Genomic DNA, 26090 nt, shown 5'->3' with positions numbered 1-26090 from the left:
CTGGTGTGAAGTGATACCTCATTGTAGTTTTAATTTGCATTTCTCTGATAATTAGTGATGTGGAGCATCTTTTCATGTGTCTGTTGTCTATCTGTATTTCTTTTATGGAGAACCGTCTGTTCAGTTCCTCTGCCCATTTTTTAATTGGATTATTTGTTTTTTGTTTGTTGAGGTGTGTGAGCTCTTTATATATTCTGGACTTTAAGCCTTTATCGGATGTGTCATTTTCAAATATATTCTCCCATACTGTAGGGTTCCTTTTTGTTCTATTGATGGTATCTTTTGCTGTACAGAAGCTTTTCAGCTTAATATAGTCCCACTTGTTCATTTTTGCTGTTGTTTTCCTTGCCCGGAGAGATATGTTCAAGAAGAGGTCACTCATGTTTTATTTGCCTATGTTTTTTTCAGAGTTTAATGGTTTCGTGACTTACATTCACGTCTTTGATCCATTTTGAGTTTACTTTTGTATATGGGGTTAGACAATGGTCCAGTTTCATTCTACTACATGTAGCTGTCCAGTTTTGCCAGCACTATCTGTTGAATAGACTGTCATTTCACCATTATATGTCCATGGCTCCTTTATCAAATATTAATTGACCATATATGTCTGGGTTAATGTCTGGATTCTCTAGTCTGTTCCATTGGTCTGTGGCTCTCTCTGTTCTTGTGCCAGTACCAAATTGTCTTGATTACTATGGCTTTATAGTAGAGCTTGAAGTTGGGGAGTGAGATCCCCCCTACTTTATTCTTCTTTCCCAGGATTGCTTTGGCTATTCGGGGTCTTTGGTGTTTCCATATGAATTTTTGAATTATTCGTTCCAGTTCATTGAAGAATGTTGCTGGTAGTTTCATAGGGATTGCATCAAATCTGTATATTGCTTTGGACAGGATGGCCATTTTGACGATATTAATTCTTCCTAGCCGTGAGCATAGGATGCATTTCCATCTGTTAGTGTCCCCTTTAATTTCTTTTAAGAGTGACTTGTAGTTTTCAGAGTATAAGTCTTTCACTTCTTTGGTTAGGTTTATTCCTAGGTATTTTATGTTTTTTGATGCAATTGTGAATGGAGTTGTTTTCCTGATTTCTCTTTCTGTTGGTTCATTGTTAGTGTATAGGAAAGCCACAGATTTCTGTGTGTTGATTTTGTATCCTGCAACTTTGCTGTATTCCGATATCAGTTCTAGTAGTTTTGGGGTGGAGTCTTTAGGGTTTTTTATATACAGTATCATGTCATCTGCAAATAGTGACAGTTTAACTTCTTTACCAATCTGGATTCCTTGTATTTTTTTATTTTGTCTGATTGCCGTGGCTAGGACCTCCAGTACTATGTTAAATAACAGTGGGGAGAGTGGGCATCCCTGTCTAGTTCCCGATCTCAGAGGAAATGTTTTCAGCTTCTCGCTGTTCAATATAATGTTGGCTGTCGGTTTATCATAGATGGCCTTTATTATGTTGAGGTACTTGCCCTCTATTTCCATTTTGCTGAGAGTTTTTATCATGAATGGCTGTTGTACTTTGTCAAATGCTTTTTCAGCATCTATGGAGATGATCATGTGGTTTTTGTCTTTCTTTTTGTTGATGTGGTGGATGATGTTGATGGACTTTCGAATGTTGTGCCATCCTTGCATCCCTGGGATGAATCCCACTTGGTCATGCTGTACGATCCTTTTGATGTATTTTTGAATTCGGTTTGCTAAAATTTTGTTGAGTATTTCTGCGTCTACGTTCATCAGGGATATTGGTCTGTAGGTTTCTTTTTTGGTGGTGTCTTTGCCTGGTTTTTGTATTAGGGTGATGTTAGCTTCATAGAATGAGTTTGGGAGTATCCCCTCCTCCTCTATTTTTTGGAAAACTTTTAGGAGAATGGGTATTATGTCTCACCTGTATGTCTGATAAAATTCCGAGGTAAATCCATCTGGCCTGGGGGTTTTGTTCTTTGGTAGTTTTTTGATTACCGCTTCAATTTCGTTGCTGGTAATGGGTCTGTTTAGATTTTCTGTTTCTTTGTGGGTCAGTCTTGGAAGGTTGTATTTTTCTAGGAAGTTGTCCATTTCTCCTAGGTTTCCCAGCTTGTTAGCATATAGGTTTTCATAGTAGTCTCTAATAATTCTTTGTATTTCTGCGGGGTCCATCGTGATTTTTCCTTTCTTGTTTCTGATACTGTTGATTTGTGTTGACTCTCTTTTCTTCTTAATAAGTCTGGCTAGAGGCTTATCTATTTTGTTTATTTTCTCGAAGAACCAGTTCTTGGTTTCATTGATTTTTGCTATTGTTTTATTCTTCTCAATTTTATTTATTTCTTCTCTGATCTTTATTATGTCCCTCCTTCTGCTGACCTTAGGCCTCATTTGTTCTTCTTTTTCCAATTTTGATAATTGTGACTTTAGACCATTCATTTGGGCTTGTTCTTCCTTTTTTAAATATGCTTGGATTGCTATGTACTTTCCTCTTAAGAGTGCTTTTGCTGTGTCCCACAGAAGTTGGGGCTTAGTGTTGTTGTTGTCGTTTGTTTCCATATATTGCTGGGTCTCCATTTTGATTTGGTCATTGATCCATTGATTATTTAGGAGCGTGTTGTTTAGCCTCCATGTGTTTGTGAGCCTTTTTTGCTTTCTTTGAACAGTTTATTTCTAGTTTAATGCCTTTGTGGTCTGAAAAGTTGGTTGGTAGGATTTCAATCTTTTGGAATTTACTGAGGCTCTTTTTGTGGCCTAGTATGTGGTCTCTTCTGGAGAATGTTCCATGTGCACTTGAGAAGAATGTGTGTCCTGTTGCTTTTTGATGTAGAGTTCTGTAGATGTCTATTACGTCCATCTGTTCTAGTGTGTTGTCAGTGCCTCTGTGTCCTTACTTATTTTCTGTCTGGTGTATCTGTCCTTTGGAGTGAGTGGTGTGTTGAAGTCTCCTAGAATGAATGCATTGCATTCTATTTCCTCCTTTAGTTCTGTTAATATTTGTTTCAGACATGTTGGTGCTCCTGTATTGGGTGCATATATATTTATAATGGTTATATCCTCTTGATGCACTGAGCCCTTTATCATTATGTATTGTCCTTCTTTGTCTTTTTTTACTTTCTTTATTTTGAAGTCTGTTTTGTCTGATACCAGAATCGCAACACCTGCTTTCTTCTCTCTGTTGTTTGCTTCAAATATCTTTTTCTATCCCTTGACTTTAAGTCTGTGCGTGTCTTTGGGTTTGAGGTGAGTCTCTTGTAAGCAGCATATGGATAGATCTTGCTTTTTTATCCATTCTATTACTCTGTGTCTTTTGATTGGTGCATTCAGTCCATTTACATTTAGGGTAATTATTCAAAGATATGAATTTATTGCCATTGCAGGCTTTAAGTTTGTGGTTACCAAATGTTTAGGGTTAGCTTCTTTACTATCTTACTGTCTAACTTAACTCGCTTGTTGAGGTATTATAAACACGGTCTGATGATTCTTTATTTCTCTCCCTTCTTATTCCTCCTCCTCCCTTCTTCACATGTTGGGTGTTTTGTTATGTGCTCTTTTTAGGAGTGCTCCCATCTAGAGCAGTCCCTGTATGATGCCGTGTAAAGCTGGTTTGTGGGAGGCAAATTCCCTCAACTTTTGCTTGTCTGGGAATTGTTTAATCCCTCCTTCATATTTAAATGATATTCGTGCTGGATACAGTATTCTTGGTTCAAGGCCCTTCTGTTTCATTGCATTAAGTATATCATGCCATTCTCTTCTGGCCTGTAGGGTTTCTGCTGAGATGTGTCTTGATAGCCTGAAGGGTTTTCCTTTGTAGGTAACCTTTTTTTTTCTCTCTGGCTGCCTTTAATACTTTGTCCTTGTCTTTGATCTTTGCCATTTTAATTATTATGTGTCTTAGTGTTGCCCTCCTTGGATCCCTTGTCATGGGAGTTCTGTGTACCTCTGTGATCTGAGAGGCCATTTCTTCCCCTAGTTTGGGGAAGTGTTCGGCAATTATTTCTTCAAGGACATTTTCTATCCCTTTTTCTCTCTCTACTTCTTCTGGTATACCAAAATTCATATATTGTTCCTTTTCGATTGGTCACTCAGCTCTCTTAAAATTCTTTCATTCCTGGAGATCCTTTTATCTCTCTCTGCATCAGCTTCTCTGCATTCCTGTTCTCTGTTTTCTAGTCCATTAATGGTCTCTTGCATCTTGTCCATTCTGTTTTGAAGTCCTTCCAGAGCTTGTTTTATTTCTGTATTCTCCTTCCTTAGTTCTTGCATATTTCTCTGCAAGTGCATCAGCATGGTTATGACTTTTGTTTTGAATTCTTTTTCAGGAAGATTGGCTAAATCTTTCTCCCCAGGTTCCTTCTCAGGGGAAGATGTAGCAGATGCCGAAGCTGTCTGGGTTAGTCTTGTCTGGATCATATTTTTTTGCCTTTTCATGTTGACAGGTGCTTTTGACTGTCAGCTGGGAGGGCCAAAATTTTCACTTGCTACTGGCCTTTCTTTACTGGACAACTGCGACCCCTAGTGGCTTGTGTTGGGTCATTGCGTGTAGACTGGGTCTTTGTTTCTTGCCTGGCCGGAAGGGAGGAATTTCCCTTTCTGTGGGCCGAGTTTGTCTCAGGCTGCTTCTCTGCTTTCGCAGTGCCCGGAGGGGTAATGGACGGGGGAGGGGTGGGGGAGCTGTTTGGCTGTTTACCTCGGTGATGGGTCTCAGTGCTGTTGCCCAGGGGGTTAGTGCGCCTGGTTTTCCCTGTAATTTCCAGCTGCTGGAGTATGACCTGTGTTGTTTCCGTCAAGCTGTTAAGTCCCTGTCCCTTTAAGACTTTCAAAAAGCCCCCACTTTTCTTTGTCACAGGGGCATCAGCTTCGGCACCCGCTCAGAGTTCTTGTTGCCCTGTTTCCTCAGTATCCAGGGCCCCCTGCCCATGCACTGTGTCTGTGCTCTTGTGGGGGTGGCTGGGGCTGGGTGTTCAGCAGTCTTGGGCTCTGTCTCCCTCCCGCTCTGCCTATTCTTCTCCCACCAGGAGCTGGGGGGAGGGGCGCTCGGGTCCCGCCGGGCCGGGGCTTGTATCTTACCCTGTTTCACCAGTCGCTGGGTTCTCGCTGGTGTAGCTGCAGTCTGGCCACTGTCCTGCATCTTCTGGTCTCTCTTTTAGGACTAGTTGTGTTTGTTGTATTTTCAAAAGTATATATGTTTTGGGGAGGAGATTCCCACTGTCCTACTCACGCCGCCATGTTGGCTCCGCCTCCAGGGCTGTAGTCTTAATAATGACTGCCAAGTCCCTTTTGGTATGTAATCAGCATATTAATAGGTCCCAAGAAATATGACAGACATTTTTGGAGGGGCATTCTGCTTACCACATAGATCATTTAATAAATGATTCCAATGTGGATTCCAAAATAAAATGGATTCCAAAATCAGGAAGACAACACAAGAAAAAGAGATAATGTACTCATTTCACAAATAAAGGATGATGCAAAAATATAGGTAAAATGCAAGTTGATCAAACTGCACAAGCATAAAAAATGATGTGTTACAATAAGGAGAAAAGAATTCGCAGCATTTATTAATAATCCAACATCAGGTAACTTACTTTTATGCAATACGAAATTACTATACTACAGGGGAACATGAGATGGCAGGCCCCATATATGCAGACAAAAGTATTTGATAAACTTCAGTACCTATTTATGACTTAAAAAAGAAAAACTCTTGCTACCAGGGATAAAATGGAACTCCTAGAAGCAGGTAAGTTCTACACAAAAATGTCCTCACGCAAACATTGTGATAAACCAAAACTCTTCAGTCACATTTCTTTTAAGATAAAGGAAGAGACAGGGATGTCCACTATCAATATTGCTCTTTAACATAATTTCAGTATTTCAGGCTATTTCTTTGAAGAAAGATTGAAAAAAAAAGGTGAAAGGATTGGAAACAAAAGATGAAAGCATTGTGACTTGTATATGTCATGATCAATCATATACCTCCAAAACCAAAAATGCAATTTTGTTTAAATGAATAAGAGTTCCACAGTGTCTTCTGATACAAAATCGACCAACAAAACATGAAAAGAATCCTTTGGCAACAGTAACCAAGCATAAAATAAGAAATCACCTACCATTTCAACCACAATAAAAACCAAGTTCTATGAAAATTAATTTAACCAGGGAAATATTAGTACTATTTAAATAAACTTTAAAAGTTCTAATAAAGAATTTAGAAGATAATCTGATACAGTGAAATTCCATGTTTTGCACAGCAGGGCTTGCTATTATAAAGGTACCATTATCCTCAAATTAATCTTTAATAGACAATTTCATAATCTATAAAGTTCCAATTGTTTTTCTGAGGGACTCAATAAACCTATAAAAAAATTCAAAATGGAAGAATAAATGTCCACAAGTAGGTAAGTAAACCTTAAAAAACATTCTAGAAAGTTATAGTAATATAAGCAGAAAGATGTTATTACACTACACACACACACACACACACACACACACACACACACACACTCAGAAAACTAGAACATGATGTGTGGGTAAGCATGCACAGACACCCAATCCCATAATATGAAGAAGACAGTACCCCAAATTAATTGGAAAAGTTCACATTGCATGACTGGAAAGCTGGTTCACTTTATATAAAAAAGTAAAATGTGCTCAACAAAAGGATGGTTTTGACGCACATGAAACAATTAAATGTGCAAAAAATTAAAACAGAGCATAAGAAAAATTTAATAGAATATTTATCTCCTAGGCATGGCAGAGGACCCCCAAAACAAACTTAGAAATCACAGATCATATAGTAAAAGATTGAGGAATTTGAGTATACAACATTAAATATTTCTATTCAATGAGGAATGTCATGGGCAAAGTTAATGGATAATACACTGTTATCTATGGCAAAGATGATGGCGATGTCTAGAACCAGTGAAGAATTATTATCCAGATGTAGAAGAAACTGGCAGATCAACGAGCGAAAGTTAGCAAAATCAAGAGAGAAAAGGGCAGTTTAAGGAAAACATCAAAGGCTGATCAACCTATAAAAAAATGCTCAGTTCACTTGAAATCAGAGATGCATATTCAAGCAACTTGAAGTTATCATTTTGTATCTATTTGCAGGTGATGAAATTATGATTGATAACTTTTCCAATTAAGTAGTATTCAGAGTTCAGCTTCCATATTATTCTTTTGCATTGTCATTTTCTTACTCCTTTTCACAGTAAGTACAATTATAATTATTATGATGAATATTTCAACACCGTTTATGAGTTAATACTTATCCTTGTCTCTAATACTTGGAGATAATTTCCCAGTGAAATTGGTAAAAGTGACTAACAACCCAATTAGTCCTCCAGCTGATAACTGGGCTGGACATGCCCTTTGAGAACGACCCTAATTTTCCCCATTACTTTTATTTTCCCGTGTGCTTCTTGCATATTGGCACATTTAGATTTTCTCCTGAAGAACTAAATTCATCAGATGATTTCTAGCTTGATCACAATAGAGTTAAACAATTCTTCTCAGTTTTTGGAAAGTCAATGCATTTATTTGCTACCCATAATTATTATTATATGAAAGTATGTTTGATATGTTTAATCTGATTGAATTAAGTGACCTATGGGTAATAGTATTATTCATTTGGAGAATCCTCCAATTGACAAAAATAAATTGTAATCAAGACATGGCTGCAGAGGAGGAAAAATGAGGTGTTTATTTAATGATTTTTTTTCTCAAAGCAAATGAGTGATTATGTTATAAATCTCCTAATATGAGACGGTTTTAATAACAGGGAACTATTAATGTCAACCATAATAAATGTTTATGTCTTTGTTTTAAACCCAACTTTAAAATGATTGTGAGACATATTCTTTGCCATGGCTAAGACAGGAGCAATTATTGAAAGGAATTGAATTTGAATTAAATCCCCCTGAAGAAAACAATAAACAGGTAACAGCTAAAAATTATGAGACTCATTTATTTCCCAGGTGCACCAAAGCAATTAGATATCTCCTTTCAACTGCCTACAGGATATAACAAATCGTCCAAATGATTACTTGCTCAGAAAAGCACGTACTTTTTCCTTTCATACTCTACCTGAGAAATTCACTTTTTCTGATTTTTTGTAAAAATTTCAGTCACATTAAACAAAAGTATCCCTAACTGTGAGTAGAGAGGAATCTCCAGCTACATTTAAAGGACTCGAGCCCTATGTCTAATGGATAGACATTATTCAGTTGTAACGAAAAGAAGTAATGAATGGGGCTGCTAATACTTACAATGGCAAATACCCAGGAATGCTGAGGATCAGGAGCAATTTCCTTTGTGGTCCTATGGCCAGAATTTCCTTTACAGTCTTTAAGCAAATATATTGGGAAGCAAACTCCTGGTTTCTGTTTTATTTTCCTTATGAGAGGATTCCCTCTGTAGTTTTTTAGGGAAGAATAGATGAGGATGAGCAAGAGAAAAATAAACATAAATTCCTTAACCTTCACCAAATACTGTTGCTTCTTCTTTTGTCTTTCACTCTTTTCTGCTTTTCCAGGATTTAATTGAGTTTTTATATAACTCCATCTTTTATATCCTGTATCCTATCAACTATATTTCTCTGGAAATTATTTTTAGTGGATGCCCAAGTAAACATTTGAAATACGTGCAGAATTTTCTGCTTTCGTTATTAAGTCCTTCTCTCAAAGGAAATTATTTTTCCAGTACTTAGTCAGCTGGGCTGGAGTTGAGTCTTCCCATCTCCCGGGTTAGTTAAGTTGGTTACTTTTCCCCTTCCCCTGTTGGAAGCATGAGGAGGTTCCTTTCTGACCTTCACAGTGAGAGCCTGTTGGCCTCCCGGATGGTAAAATTCAAGAGACTATTTTGGCCCCTAAAATAGGCCCATTCAGGTTGTTTAACTCTCAAGATAGTCAGTCCTGAGCCTCCATTTACAGAACTTCCAAATAGTTCTATGTGTCTCTTTATCTTTCTATTTATGATACACCATGAGGTCATATAAGTGCCACCAATACCTGTCCAAAATCACAGCTCATTTTCATCTTTCACCTTTTTATATTTGTAATCTTTTCACAATGGTGAAAAGCACAGCTCCTTCCATCTACTATATATTTACTTATTTACCTTAAACCAGAACATCCATCAGCTCATTTCAGATTTGTCTAGTCATACTGTTGCATAGAACCAAAACAAGCCTACTGACTAAACTTCAGTAATTATGTGTTCAGTCAAAAATATTCACCAATTTCTGTTTTGACTGAGCATATAGTCAAATGCTGGGTTTAAGAGATGCTTTAGTCTTCCCTGCATTTAGTGTGGTTATGCCATTCATTTGAAATAGGTATTTTTGATTCTGCTGTTTGCTTTGGTTTGCATTATAAGTTTTAGGTATGTGAATGGTGTCATGATTCTACAAGCCAAACTTATGAAAAGTTACAGTTCAGCAGTGTGACTTTTACAGAATATTTCCACTTGTTGTCAGTCCCCATCTTTTTCCGCATTCACACATATCCCTCCACTTTACCAAACTTGGTTTTTGCATTGTGCTCTTAGATTTCTTAATGTGCAAATGGGCATTTTTAGACATATCTCATTTCTCCTTTTTCTTACACAAAAGAAGTATATTATAGACAGTATTTGGTACTTTACTATTTTCACCTGATGGACATACCATGGACATCTCTGCATATCAGCTCATGGAGATTTTCCTGGGTCTTTAATAAATTTCACAATATGTCTATGTTTACACTGCCATCCTCCTACTTATGGACATTTAGATTGCTTCAAATATGTGTGATAACAAACAGTGCTGCAATAAATAGTATTGTATACATACATTTCTCTACTGTTGGCTGCATATCTCCAGGCTAAATTCCTAAAGGTGGCACTGGTCAAAAGTAAAATGTGTGTGCATTTTGTTAAATATTCCAAAATCCTACTCCAAAGTGGTTATTTCCACCATCATCCTTGAGAATGCCTGCTTCATTCACCACAGCCTCAGCAACTGTGTTGTCATACTTTTAAACTTTTATCAATTTTATAAGTGAGAAACAGTATCAACATATGTTTAATTAATAGTTCTCCATGTATGAGTGAAGCTTAATATTTTTTTGTGGGCTTAAGAGCATTTTATTATCTTGTTGTGTGTGTGTGAATTTTCTACTCATATGCTTATCCCATTTATTCGATCAGGATTTTGTTCATAGTCTCTTATTTTTAAAACAAGTTCTAAACATATTTGGAATATTAGTCATATATCCAAAGGTATGCTGTAGGCATTGTTTTTTCAGCTTGTCATTTGTCTTTGAGTTCAGAATTTTCAAAAATGCTTAGTCATAATGAGAAAATCTATTCTTAAATACAGATTAAAAAGGAATTCACTCATTTCCCTCCCTAAGACTCTACATGGTTCATTTTTTCTTTTTTTACTTTTTTAGCCCTGATCAATTCACAGATTATTGTTCTATATGGTTTGAAGTATAGATCCAGTATTTAGATTTTAGTAAATGGCTAATACATTGGCACAGCAATATTTATTATATAATCACCCTTATCCAGTGGTTTGAGTCCCTCTCTTTATCATACACTAAATAACCTTTTGTACTTGGATCTATTTCTGGAGTTTCTATTCCTCTCCAATACTCTGCTTGTCAGTTTACTGGTCATTACTGATCTGTTTTAATTATGAGGCTTTATAATATGTTTGATGTCTGGTATAGTAGCCTCCCATGCCATTATAACTTTCCTATTTTTTTTCTTAAATATTTTTGTATATTTGCTTTCCATATGACCTTTAATGTCAAGTTATCTTCCTTAATATAAGAAGCTTGTTTTCTTTTTAAAATTTCACTTGTGTTAAAATTTTTAATTAGCTAAGGAAAAAGACATTTTGTAATGTTGAGCCATTCTATTTTGAAAGGAGGAGTATCTTTGCATACATCTAAGTATAATTTTATCTCATTTAGGATTCTTTTAAACTTTTCTTCATATAGGGCTTGCTTGTTTTGATAGTTCTGAAGTATAACTCTTCTTCATCTATTATGATGACATGTTTAACAAATACAGCACAAACTTTTAAATATCAGCAGGTAGCAAGCAAGAGAAAGAGATTGACTTACATGGAATAGAGAGAGAATATTGTATTTACATTGGGGTTTTAGAAGGAAGTAATAGAGAACATTGGGAAGATATAACACTTTAAGAACTTTTATGTGAGAAATTACCACAAACACTGAAAATTACCATGCGGGAAAGAAGAAGCACATGCATTGACACCTAATAAAAATGTAGAACAGAAACACAAGAAACTGAACCAAAAAGATGGCAAAGAGAAAATATAAATTATCTCTAAGAAAATAGGAATTAGACTGTTGAATTCTCAATATAGTAAAGCAAAGCATAACATGATATATTTTATAACCTGGGAGAATATAACTCTCAACCTAGAGTTTATTCCTGTTAAAACATTTTTAAGAATTAGCATGAGATTTCCAGAAAAACAAAATCTTAAAGAAGTAGCCACTAACAGACATCTCAAAGGGGGATTTTTCAGGCAAAAGGGAAACTACACAGCTTGAACATATGAACTACAGAAGGGAATGGTGAGTCAAAATAATAGTAAATTTGTGAGTCAATGCAAACAGTCATTAGAATTGTAATATATAGTGCAAGTATAGCCATGAAAAATAATAGGGAGAAAATGTCTGGAAATAGATTACTAGAAGAGAAGATTATGGATTTGAAAGGAGATTGATCAGATTTAAAGAAGTCAAAGGCATTTGTATTGTTTTTAAGAAGGGTAAACGTCAGTTAACTTAAGCATTCATGCTTATCACACTGTGGTAAATACTAAAAGAGGAACTACAGGATACAAACTCCAAACAAATGGGTAGTTATAAAAATAATTGACATAGGTAAAAGGAGAAAGAAATTAACCCCAAAAAAGCAAGAATGAGGGTCTAAAATGTGATAAAACACAGAAGGCGCTAAAATGGATGATACAACAGTTATTATGAGTATAAATTAAATGAATTCTTAAGCTATACAACAGAAATCACAATTTTGTTCAGAAATACAAAATTCAGTAATAAGCTATTCACAACAGATCTGACTAAAAGATAAGTGCTGTTGCCATTGACAGTCAGGCATGGATAAAATTCTACAAGACAAGAAGCAGCCCCTGAAATGCCAATGTAGCCCTACTGATACTTATCTTACCAAAACAAAATCAATAAGAAATAGAAAAATCTGAATTAGAGCTCTTAGAGGAGTTCATTCATTTTTCAAAAACTTTTCATAGCAAAAACACAAAGCCTAGAAAGTTTATACTAAGTTCTACCAATCATTCAAGGAACAGAAAATTCTAGTAATACAAAGAAGAATCTTAAATGAGAAAAAAGTGAAGATACCCTAACATAATACAAGGCTAGCAGAGCTTTGACCCCAAAACAAGTTAAGTACAGTATAAAAAGAAAATTCATTGCATAGATTAAAAAATTTGAAGAAAATATAAGCACAAATCCAATATCAAAATAAAATATATAATGAATACCTCAAGAATGCAAGTTTAATTTAAATATTAAATATTTTAACATGATTGATGACATTAATAAATTAAAGAGGAAATTATAATGACCTCATATGCAGGAAAAAAACAGCTCAACATTTATTATAAAAACTAAAAATTTGAGGACATTTCTTTAAGTTTGTAAATGACATTAATGAAACAAAACTACTCTACCATGAACTAGTATGATATAAGTTTACATGGAGAGGAGAAAATGAGTAGGGAAATAAGAGCAGGTAAAAGAAAAGGAAAAATGCCTACAGTTGAAAACAAAACAAATACACCAGTATGGTAATGTTGTCAACTAATACATTTATTGGAAACTATTTTAAAATGATGTCAGCTTACACATTTATTAAAGACTATTTTAAAAGATACCTTTTTCAAGGAAGGGATAGTTAGATGGCCCCCATCTAACTAATTGAGTGGTACACAGAATTTTATTGTTTTTCTTGTGTTTACCATTTATCATGGCATCAGGACACTGCCAAAGGAAACAATCCTTTACTGCATCACAAAAAGTAGTATCGTCATGACTGATGCAAAAGTACCATGGAGGCAGAGTAGATCTGCAGTTGGACTAGAAAGGCTTCATCTCTGGTTCAGGGAAAACCAAGTCTGGCTTTTGACTCTTGGCCAAGAGAAGGGCAGTGGTATTTATGATGTGCTGATTAAGGTCGCAGTCACCCTGGTGCCTACCAGGGTTAGCTCTTTACTTAAGGTTTGCATCTGACCTACCCGCTTTGACAAACCTAGTTTGATGATGGGACAAACCGCTTTTTAAGGACTGGCAGGTTCTCTGAACTACTGAAGCAGATTCTCACGCAGGCTTCTGGATATAGAGATTCAACACGGTACAAAAGCGCCCCTGGCCCCATGGGAGCTGGTGCTGTGGGATACCTCTTGCTCCCAGTGCTTGCCTGCACCTCCTTCTCTTACTTTGCCATGTTCTTTGTCTTTGAATAAAAGCTATATGGTACTACACTCTGGCGAGTCATTTCAAATACACATACTGTGGAAAATAACACAAACATCTTACATAGTAACTGTCAGCAATATATTCATATCGTCAGTGAGCACGTGCATATTAATTTTGTATATTCCAGATTCCAATAGTTAGGTGGCTGAAATCCTTCCACTATATAGAGGAAGAATATTTCACTGATGGTCTTTTTCAGTATTGATTACATTAAGAGGCTAATCAAAAGAAAGGATTATTTGTTTAAACTGAGTATGCTATTAAAAAGAAAACAAGGGCAGTCAGTGATAGCACGTACGATTCATGTTATATTCCATCTGCTTGAAATAAAAAAGCATTAGTAAAATAAAAATGACATTATATTGACCCCAAATAGGTAAATTGGTTTTAGAAAAATAATAGCACATATATTGCATTAATGTCAATTTAATGCTATTGCTTTACAATTTTACCTAATGCAATTCATTTTGACTTTGAAGTCAACAATGTCCTTAAATCTAAGAAGTCTATACTTTAATAGCATTCTGATAGTATCTTTTGCTTCTCGTTAAAGCCAAACAAATCCTTTTTTCATTAAAATACTTATTATTATATTGCTCAAGACTGAAAACCTGCTTTAGAATATTTACCCATTCACCATTAGGGCTTTTTTTTTCCTTTTATATTTTATGAACAGCCTGACATGAACCCCCAACCCCAAATATAAACGTTTGAATATTAAGCATTAATCAAACTGAGAAGCCAGTTTTGTGTTGTGAAATTCTAAGATTTATTTTTTAGGAAAGCACAGTGTGCAATTGTTTCTAATAAATAAGATAATGATGATACGATTCAGGAACAAAGATCACACATCTATCTTTTCTGCTGAGGTTCACTGTAGAAACCGTTCTTTAATCTACATGAAAGTAGGACAAAATATATTTTTTTGAAATGGAATTAAAAGTTTATTCCTCTTTCATATGAGTTCTTTTAACTGTACAGGGCAAATGAATATTTTCAAGTAACTACAAGTTGCTTCTTAGACTTTACAATTTATTCTAAAACTGTGATGTGGCAGGAGCAATGAGAAAATGATCTTGGACTATAAAGTATAAGCTGACATTGGTTTCTGGAAAATACTTAAGTAGTGCACCTTACAAAATCATCATCTCTTTTTACACTAGATGACTTCTTTTATTTGCAGAAATTTCTTAGTATTGTAGAAAAAGTGGTGCAGTGTTGTAAGGACTTATGCTGGTATTTTTAAAGCAGGGCCATTTTCTCTTAATCACACTTCTGAATCATAACAAAACAAAATAAAACAAAGCAAAAATACAAAAATTTATGGGTTGACTTCCATTAAAAGGCAAAGAAGGGTGGCATCCAAGAAAAAAATATAAAGGTGTTTGGAGAAACCTCTGTTTCCAGGAAGATGGAGTAGATGTACTTTTCCCCATTTTTCTGGCTCAGTACAATTACCACCCTGGATCTTATATGTAAAATACACACAAAATGACTGAACGGTAGAGAGAAGGCAGATAAATTAGGAAGCTTGAGACCCCAGGAATGACACTGTGGCGGGATCCATGGGTTTTCTGTTTGCCTCGTATCCCAGACTTGAGGTGAAGGAGCCAGATACCCAGTAGTGTCAGAGGACATAGACCAGAGGAAGCCCCAGGAAAACTGTACTCTCCCCAATCAAAGGATCAGAAAGGACAGCCTAGAAAGAGAAGTTTTTGATCATAATCGCTCTACTCCAACCAAACACTAGAAAACACCATGGTGCCACCATCCCTACTCTCACCAGCAAATGCCCGTAGGGCCTCCCAGACTTAAACCCAGGACAGACTATGAAGGAGGCCCTCACCTCCTGCAGGAGCGATGTCAGAGAAGGCCCCGTAGGGGGCCAGCATGCTGATCGCCCCTGGGTCCTGATGAAGCCCATCAGTGGTGTCAGGATCCCCGTGCTGGCTTCACCATCTACTGCTGCACTGCTCTGAAGAAGCCAGATACAGTCTCTTGTCTTTTAAGGCTTATGTTCAATTCAAAGAGACATACAAAAGTAAAACTATTTTATTTATTATTCTGTGAGATTTGAAACCTCTATGTACTGAATTTTAACCCCTCTAACACCATACACCTCACATAGCGCCCCTTAAATTCTGAATTTACAGTGCCCATTAGAAACAGGTTATTTTTATTTTTCCTACGGAGAGAGTAAAAAGGTAACGAATGTTATTTCAGTGATCTTATTAGGATGTATAACGTTGACAAATCTGTTATTAAAAACACAAAGTCTCTTAGTCACATGAGCTTTCCTCGGCCATAGCTCTTTGAGATGCAGGAGCAACTGCAGCCACCACGGGCCTCTTCCTACTTTCCTCCTCTTCAATCTTTCTATTAAGGGCTGCCAGCTCTGACCCTTGGGGTTAAGCTATTGATTTAGAGACTAATAGAGCTGCAAACTAGTACATTATATTGAGTGAACCTTTTAGGGCCTTCTCCATTGTACAGTTCCCGACCTGTGGTCTAGGCTGGACAGAGGCTCTTGTGATAAAAGGCGGTTGCAGAGATCTTCTGGCAGGTGGGCCCCTTTCCTGCTCCCTCATACCAACTTTGTGTATTTGTTTGTTTTGTTTTTTTTGCTTGCAGCTCCCACCCAAGTTTAGGCAATTGTAGTTATTTTCCAGTTGATCCCAGCAGTTCCATTCTCTACCTCTGGAGTATTATCTGCCTGGCAAATGTTCCTCTACTCTGATTTCCAGAGTAGACTGTGCAGTGTCCAAGATGGAGCCATAAGATTAGCCAGGATATCATTCTTGCCTTGAAACTCCCAAAATAGATCATTGTAAGCAGAGTGTTTGCTCACTATGCCCTTTGTAGTTAAGGATCTTGAGATCCACCAATTGCCTTTCTGTTTGCCTGTAAATATTTCAGTCTATGAGAAATTGAGTATTTGTCTCATAAGTACACTTTTCATTTTTCCCAGACAATTCTTGGCATCCTCCTCAACTTCCCTGAGCTCATCCTCTCTCATTTTCTCCTCTTTTCCCTTTGCTGGTACAACATTTCTTCTATCAAAGCTATTATATGGGTACAACTGGTGGAAGGAGTCCATCATCCCTGTCCAGGTAACTGTTCTAATTCTTTCTACTGGAAATGACTCATTTGAAAACCAGTAGAAGACATAATTCCAGGTTATTGTTTTCTGGATCTGGCCATGCATTCAGTATCTGGGTCTTTATTTTCTTTGAGATATTCCACGGTTATAGATCAATTTAGTGGTAAAACTCTCAGAAGATATTCTAGAACAGGGTATTTCTCCTACTTGTGGCCTTATGCAGAGCAGATGCTTGGAGAATTCGGTAGGATTCCACAGAGACACATACATATAGCACTGAAGTGTTGGGAAGATTTCCTATAGCAACATAATCTGTTCCAGAGAGGCAGGGCTGGAACCTCGACCTTCACTCTGGCCTTCCGCCCTGACTCCCGAGCAGCCCAAGCCCTCAGGAGGCCAGAATCAAATCACAAAGGCTTTAACCTCAGGCAAACTCACTCTCCCTTAGTTAAATGGCATAGAAACAAAATGAGAAATGTGGGAGCCTCTTTAAGCAAACTCTTCTGTCATTTTCACTTGCTCTTATCATTTCAGGGGTACTTCCAAACTCTGGCCCAGATGCTGAAGGTTTAAAGCAAATGCTTTATTTTGCTCCAGCCCTGGGTAAAGCCATTTTTTCAATGACCTATGGCTCCTTTTAATGCTAAATGGCATTTGGAAACAGATCGGATCACTAAAAGCCCTTTCTTGATATGTCACAATTATTTTTTCTCCCAGCTTGTCATTTCTCTTTTGAATTTTCTCATGGTGCTTTTTCAATTCCATGCAAAGTTTGTGGTTAATATGAGGGTATCAATTAATATTTCATTTTATTGAGTCTAGATTTGGAGCCATCGAAGTCTCTCCCAATAACCACATGAAAGTCTCTCCGTCCCTCCCTCCCACCCTGCACCAATTCCCTGCAGCACTTGTGTTACTGTTTCTGTATTTACATCTATAATTCATTTGGAGTTTATTCTTGTGTGTGGCATGAGAAATGGTTTAAATTTATCTTTTTCCAAATGGCTTTCCAGTTGTCCCAACACTTGATTAAAATTTTACCTTTGCCACAATGATTTGATATGCCAACTTTATCATTCACTAAGTGTTCACATGTTCTTCTGTTTCTGTGCTCTCTTTTCCATTGCAAAGGCTTGCTTGTCTATTTATGTTAACATACTTTTTTCAGTACAGAGGTGTAATATTGCATTTAATATTGACTTAATATTATGTATTAAATATTTATATATATTTTTGACATATTAAAGATATAGTATTCCCCTTGATAGCTCTCTATCTTCAACTATTCTCACATGCTTTTTTTTCCATATATTTTCCCCTGTATTACCAGCCTCTCTAGGTTCAGAAAACAAAACACTTAGGAAAAACTTAAAGTATAAAAGCTCCTTTGTTCAAGCATGTTTTGTTTAATTTTTCCCTTTTTGATGTTATCATTCTCTAGGAAAAAATACAAATTTTTCTATTGGTAACATATGAAATTCTTTCTCTTTGAGGTATTTCAATAAAGTTGAATTCCTAACATAATCTAAATCTAAATCTAAATCCACATGATATAGTATATAAATTGGGTTATTAAACTGGTAGACTGTACCCATCTTACCCACTACTGACTTTTTAGAGCCAATACATTCTGGAACATAGTCTGTACCTAATACATATTTATTGATAAATAAAACTATGTCATTCTGTACTTGGATTTTTTTCCTCTCTACACTCAACTCTTGTTAATTAGGTAGGCACAGTATGAATTACAATTTCTCATTATTTAACTATTCATAGGCAAAAGAAAATGATGCACTGATACAATTACTGACATTATCAGTCATATTCTGCCTACAAATATAAAATGTAAACAGTAAGTGAAGAGTGTGAAAGGCTGTAAAATGAAGTCAGTTGAGGAGAAAACTGTTTTAAAAAGGAGATTTGATTAGGTGTTCAATTTACCTTAAGGCTAAACCCATTAAGCTGAAAAATGGAAGGGCTCAAGGGCACAGGAAGCAGAAGTGGTAAATTACAGCGGTGAATTGTGCAGGACAACAAAATGATCTAATAAACTAGTAATTTGCCATATTAATATGAGCTAGAAAGACAATTTAATGAAAACAATTTGGTTTATATTGCTTCTAGCCTACTTGTGTAGTTTCACAATCATCTGTGAAAAAAAAAGTTTAATTCATTTAGTCATAGGACAACATTCTTACAAATTAAAATTGATGCTACTAACATGAGTATTTTAATACTGTTGTTAATGATCATAGTTATAAGGCATCCACTCAAATGCCACAATAAATTAAGTCATAGTTATAATCTAGACATTATTTTAATCTTTCTGTTTATGTCCTTCTGATTAGGGAATGGGTTTTTTTTATTCCAAAATAGTCACTGAAAGCATTTTTCTATTTTTCCCCTCTAGTGGAATTTTTGAAATAATCATGGTTATAAGACCTTTTTATACATACTTCAGTGGGTATTAAGAGAGGAGTTGAATGAAGGAATATTTTCATGTCCTGAAGTTTCTATACTGTTAGTAAGTACTATTTAAAAAGTATTAGAACAGAAAATATCTTAAAGTTATTTTGTATCCCTTGGGAAAACACAGCAATTAAATGTGAAGAAAGTTTACCAATTGCATTAAATTTTAGTATTAAGTTCAAAGTTTCATTTTTTTAACCAAATAATGACTAATGTTTGGATAAGTTAGTCAAGCTCAAGTGTGACAGAGATAAACCTTTCCATGAAATTTACCTCTCTAAAACTATTACATTTCATGTGATGCTTTCTCAAAAGTATCTACAGGAAATGTCATGCTTGATGATGAAATGTTGAACCTATTGTCTTTAGTTCACTAGTATGTCAATGCTACCACACTACTTTAAATATATATATTTTAATTGAAGTATAGTTGATTGTGGGTAAAATTGGAATATTTCCAGAATCTCTCACCTGGCCTTAGTGCATCTCCATATCAATAGGTGATTACAAACGGGGCAGAGAGCAAGCACACACCTGGACCAGAGAGGTTTGTTGGGGTCCTTTACAGCTGGGTAGTGAGAGACACAGGTGAGCAGAAGTAGACAGCAGCTTGTAGGCAATAAACAAGTTTTTCCCACTTTAGTTCTCCCTTTGACTGATTTTGGCTTCAAAGGTTATTTGCCCTAGGCTGGGAACATATTTTCCCCCAGAGTTACACTGATATACAACCTTAAATTAGTTTTAGGTATACAACACAGTGGTTCAACAGTTACCTGTAGAGAAGACAGAAACAGCAGAATTAATTGCGATACTTTGGGTTCAATTTTTAGAGAAGTTGCAGGCTTGGAGAGGAGCTGGAAGACATCCTGCCAAAACCCTGAGAACATCCCCAGGGCTCAAATTCTGCTAACCAAGAGGTAGGAATTCTTGCACCCTCGTCCTGCCCAGATCCTTGGGAATATCCACTTCCTAAAGACTGATGACTATAAAACCCCAGAATTTTTTCCTTTTGCTGCTGTAGTACCTTCAACTCAGCCCTTCACTACCTCTGTAGTGAACTATTTTATTAAGTCTTGCTGTCACCAGTCTGGACTCCTGTGTTTCCTTGGCTTTCTTGACCTACCATTACCCACCCTATAAAATCCTCACCCCAACTAATGCAGTTACTATCTGTCAACATAGAAAGATGTTATAGAATCATTGGCTATATTCTTCATGCTGTATACCATCCCTACCATGCTATTTGTATTTATATTACATTGAAGATCCTGGCTATTGCAGTAAGACATAAGGGGAAAAAGATTTAAGATTCTGAAAGGACAAGAATGTGGAGCAATTAGAATTCTCATACCTTGCTGATGCAAATATAAAATTTTAACTTGACATGTAAAGTCCTTACAAGTGATCATTCCTGTGTGGTCAAGGAAAATCTGAGCAAATTGGAAATCAATAACTCTATTTGCACCCATAAGAAAATAGAGATCCCAGGGCAAACTACCACTCCGCAATTGTTACAGTAAGCAGATAGCCAGACATGAGCAGGGAAGGTGAGGACTTGTGACCGGTGTTTACATTGGCTAGATACTTGCTTATATTCTGCACATTCCGTGTAAGTGTTCTTGTGGATTGTGGAGTGAGGGTATAGATAACAGACTGGCCCAAACTATCTAGTTCGAACATGGAGGAGAAATTGACCCAAACTTCACCCCCAAATCCATAACATACTAAAAATCACACCCCTCTGTCATTAGCATAGTACAAGTCACACCTCACTGAATCATGACAATTCCAATGGGGACCAAATATAGTAAAAAAAAACCCAACATAAGGATGGAACAAGCCCAAACTCTGAAAAAACTTCACCTGTCCCCTTGGATACCTAATCCTACATAGTGAATATTCATGTTTCTACATATAAAAAAGGCTCCTCATTGTTCCCTTGGCACGGCCAATGTCCCAACTCTCTGGGTCTGCCCACACACCAACTCTCAAGCATATACTTTTATCTTTTTCTAATCTTTTATTCTCCAGATAAACTCTTAAAGCTCAACTGCTTTTGTGCCCATTCTTGGAATTCTTTCTTGCAATAAGGCCAAGGACCTATTTCCAGTAACATAATGTGGAGGGAAAGGTAGATACAGAGGGAAACAGCTGAGATCTGTTTACCTGGAACAAAGGCCATTGTGGCCATAAACTAGTAGGAACACTTAAATGGTTATTTTTTTTAACTGTAGTAAAATATAAATAATATAAAATTTACCATTCTTAAGCTTTTTAAAAATGGACAGTTTTGGCATTAAGTACATTCACATTAATGTGCAACCATCACCACTATCCATCTCCAGAATATTTTCATCCTCCTAAATTGAAATCTTGGTACCCATTAAACAATTCCCTATTTGCCCGCAGCCTAAATTAGATTCCACCATTCTAATTTTTGGCTCTATGATTTTGACAATTATCTCACATAGGTGGAATCCTACAACATTCGTCCTTTTGTTTGTAGTTTACTTCACTTAGCATGTCTTCAAGTTTCATTCATGTGGCAATGTCAGAATTTCCTTTTTAAGGCTGAATTGATTCCACTGTGTTTATACACCCCATTTGTTTATCCATTCACCCAGTGATGGACATTTAGGTTGCTTCCACCTTTTGGCTATAGTGAATAATGCTGCTGTGAATACTGGTGCACAGATATCTGTTTGAGTCCTTGCTTTTATTTAGTTTGAGTATATGCACAGATGTGGAGCTGCTGAATTGTGGTAATGCTATGTGTACTTTTTTGACAACCTGCCATACTGTTTTCCACAGTGGCTGCACCATTACCTTCCAACTAGTAATCCATGAAAGTTCTAATTTCTCCACATCCTCACCAAGCTCACTATTTTTGTTTTTGATTTGGTGTTTTATAATAGTCATCCTAATGGGTGTGAAGTGTATCACATTATGTTTTTGATTTTGATTTCCCTGCCAATTAGTGATATTGAGTATCTTTTCATTGCTCTTTGGCCATCTGTTTATCATCTTTGGAGAAATGTCCATTGAAGTCCTTTGCCCATTCTTTAATTGGGTTGTTTGGTTTCTTTGGTGTTGCTAAATGGTAATTCTTTACAAACTGCTAGAGATTGAGTGTGAACTGGTATGAGACTGAGAAGTCCAGGGGGCTGCAGCCTGAGGGGAGCCATCCATACTTTGGTGTGCTTTACTTTCAGAAAGTTCACCAGGTTTCATGGTAAAGACTGGATAAACATCCACTGGTGACTAGAGTGATCTTTGTGAAATATTCTCAGAGCTTTCTCCATAACAGGCTTACTCCCCAGAGTAAGGTCAGAGCCTCACTAGCTTACGTTCACAGCTTGGGGAAGAGAATTCCTTCCACTCATCTCCCTTTAGCCTTTCTTCCTCAAATAAAGAAGGAAAAAAGTCTACAAGGGTCAGAGTTCCAAGGAAATAAGTTGGAATGTTGCAGTCAGGGGAGAGAGTAGGGAATCAAAGAAAAAAACCTGTCATCGGGGAAGCACACTGACACTTATATCACAGCCCAGAGACACAGGCCTATTAAAAAACTAGTGGTTTAATTGGAAAATTATATAATACTCTCCCACCACATCAGTGAGGCTAAGGCATGACAACAGTAGATGATAGCTGCAAGAGCTAAAAGACACAGACCTTCTATAAGGGGGAGTGCTTAGCAGATCCCAAAATTAAGAGGGGAGACAAAAGCAAGGACAGTAGAGGAATTTCAAGCCTATGAGACATATAGCTAAAGGAACACTGAATACAGCCTGGCTTCTAGCCAGATGAACATGATCCTAACATAAGGCTTACTTTCTTTACTTCCTATTATAGAAAACAATATGTTCAGCTATCAACAAAAGTGACGAGCTGGCAAGGAGGCAAGAAGAAAAAGGTAGTATGAAGAGACAGAGCAAACATCAGAACCAGACTCAAATATAACACAGATTTTAGAATCTTCAGATGGAATTTTAAATAAATATCATTCTTTGTATTTTTAGTTTTTTGAGAAACTTCCATACTGCTTTCCATATGTTTTAATTTAAAAAGTAAAAGAAATACAATTCACTTGTTAAAAGCTCTAATGAAGAAAGCAGAAATCATGCAGGAAGAAATGGGAAACAGAAACAAAGATAGAAACTCTAAGAAAATAAAAAGGAAATGTAAGAAATCAATCAAAAACAGTGAAGAAGAAATGAAGAATACCCTCGATAGATGCATCAGTAGGCTAGACACAATCAAGAAAAAGAATCAGTGAGCTTGAAGATTTGTCAGTGCAAACCTTCTGTGCTGAAATGCAAATAGAAAACAGAATGAAAAATAAACAGAGAAGAACATCAAAGAACTGTAGGACAATTTCAAAAGAGGTAGCGTATGTGTAATTGACATACCAGAAGGAGAAAAAATTGAGAGTGGGACAGAAGACATATTTGAAGCTACAATGGCCAAGACATTTCTAAAGTGGCACAGCTACTTTTGAAAACATTCTGGCAGTTCTTCAAAATGCTAAACATAGAGTTAACATATGACTGAGCAATTCTGCTCTTTGGGGTATACCCAAGAGAAGTGATAATACATGTCTACACAAGCATGTGCACATGACTGTTCAGAGCAGCATTATTCATAAGGACAAAAAGTGGGCAACAAGTATCCATGAACTGATGAATGAATTAACATAATGTGGTAATCCATGCAATAGTGCACCATTTGGCACTAAAAAGGAATGCAGTCCCAATATGTGCTTCAACGTAGATTGACCCTGAAACCACTGCACTAAATGAGAGAAGCCATACATACACACACAACTAAGCATACATTGTATGGTTCTACTTAAATGAAATATCCAGAATAGGTAAATCCATAGGATAGATATGAAGCAAGTGGTTGCTTAGGGCTGGAGGGAGAGAAGAACAGGAATGATGCATTCTTCTTGGTATAATTAAAATGTTCTAAAATTAGTCGCACTGGTTACAATTGTGGGAGTCTACTGAAAACACTGAATTACATACTTTAAACGGGTGCATTTTATGGTATGTGAATTATAGTAAAGCTATTATTTTAAAAACAGGATCTTGAAAAGATATAAAACTGTTAATATAGATAGTGCAAATATAAATACATTTATTCAACACTCTGAAAGCCAAAGGAAAATTAATGAAAAAGTTTATCAAGTTTGCCAGGTAAAAATATATGAAATAAAAACAACACTAACAATCAGAAAGAAAATGTAACTTAAATAAGTACGACATTTATAAGAATAACAAATGTATAGAGTACCTAACAATTATCTGATCAGGAGTATGCAAAAAAATTATAATTAAAAATGATAAAACATTACTTAAAAGATATCAAAATGTCCTCTAAAAAGAGAGAAGGATATTACTTTCTGGGAAAGGAAGTCTAGTGTAAAGATGCCAGTTCATCACAAAGTAGCCTCTACAGTCAATGAAATAGCAATTAAAATTTGAACAATCTTTTGGTGGAACCTGACAAAACTTATTTAAAAATTTGCACAGAAATAAGTCAAAAATCAGTAAGATATTCTTGACATAGAAACCAATTGAAGAACTTACTCTTGTGGTTATCAATACTTACCATAAAGCAATACATGTTAGATGGGACACAGGACCTTTCAACAAACATACACTAGATACAATAAGAATGAGAAGCAAAAGCATGAATGTAAGAAATCTGAGAGTAAACCCTGCAGATCAGTGGCAAAACGATGGGTGAGGACCATCATTTGTCCACATAAGAAAAAAAAATATGAAGCTGGATTTCTTTTTGAAGCACTACTCAAATGGGACAAGGGAGATGAAGGTCTACAAATAGGAAAGACAATCTCTGAAAGTTTTCAGAAACCAAGTTAGGAGATTATCTTCATAAACCCTGGAGTGGCAAAGATACTTAAGCAAAACCCAAACATCTTTAAAACAAATTAAATAATCAATCATCTATACTTGATTAAAATTAGAACTTTTTTTTTTATCACAAGACAACTTCAGAGAGTATAAAAATAAGGCATAGATATGCAGAAGGTAAGTGAAATTTATCAACTATACAACAACAAAGATTAATATATTCAATACATAAAGTATCCTACTAGTGTGTAAGAAAAAGATAAACAACCCAAAGGGAAAATGGGTGAAAAATATGACCAGGCATGTCCAGAAGAGGGAAAACAGAAGGCTCACAAGTAAATGAAAACATGTACTTTAAAAAAATTTTTAATCAGGGAAATGCATATTATAACCATAATGAAAAATACCATCAGACTATCAGACTGCTAAATGGCTGTCTAGCAAATTTGATATAAAGCAATGGAAATTCTCATTCACTATTGGTCATAGTATAAATTGGAATAGCCACTTGGGAAAAGTGGTGAAATCTAGTAAATTTACCTAGGTAAGCTTCATGTACCAGCAGTTCCAATCCTGGATATATATCCTAGAACTCTCAGATGCATGTGGCCATAAACTTCTTTGTATGTGTATATTACATCAGGGTTCATATGTAAAAATTTTCAAAACAATATTGTTTGCAAGAGCAGAAAACTAAAAATGGTCAAAATGTCTATCAACAGAAGAATGGATATTGTGATTATTTAATCAGTGGAATACTATACCACAGTGAAAACAAATGAACTAATCCATATAATTAATACAGTTAATTGTTAAAAACATAATGCAGAGCATAAAACTAAAACCATGAAAAAATATAAGCAATCCTAAAAACAGTATACCAATATATATATTGATGGTGAATCTGTGAAGCAAAGGAGAAATGATTAACATAATATTTGAAGTAATACTTTGCTTCAGAGGCAAGAAAATTAACTTAATTTTGTTTGGTCACACAAGGGATTCTATACTATAAAGCCTATTATTTCTTAAACCCTGTGTAAAAAAATACATTTATTTTTATCTTATAAACTCAACTTATATGTTCTGTATACTTACCATATTTCAGTAATACATTTTAATTTTTTTTAATTAGCAGAA

The 26090-nt window shown here is 35.9% G+C and overlaps 1 long non-coding RNA gene across 1 annotated transcript in view; it reads left to right on the top strand.

The window, feature by feature from the left end:
- Positions 1-23014, top strand: part of LOC130679711 (uncharacterized) — a 107918-nt gene extending 84904 nt beyond the window's left edge. The window contains exons 2-3 of the long non-coding RNA XR_008992724.1: positions 19905-19991; positions 22924-23014. This is a non-coding gene — a long non-coding RNA (uncharacterized LOC130679711). The remainder of the gene's footprint in view (positions 1-19904; positions 19992-22923) is intronic.
- Positions 23015-26090: the final 3076 nt, after the last annotated feature.

This window comes from Manis pentadactyla, chromosome 12, assembly GCF_030020395.1.
Source record: "Manis pentadactyla isolate mManPen7 chromosome 12, mManPen7.hap1, whole genome shotgun sequence".
NCBI lineage: Eukaryota > Metazoa > Chordata > Mammalia > Pholidota > Manidae > Manis > Manis pentadactyla.
The sequence above is the reverse complement of the archived record's forward strand: the minus strand, read 5'-3'. Positions and strand labels throughout refer to the sequence as shown.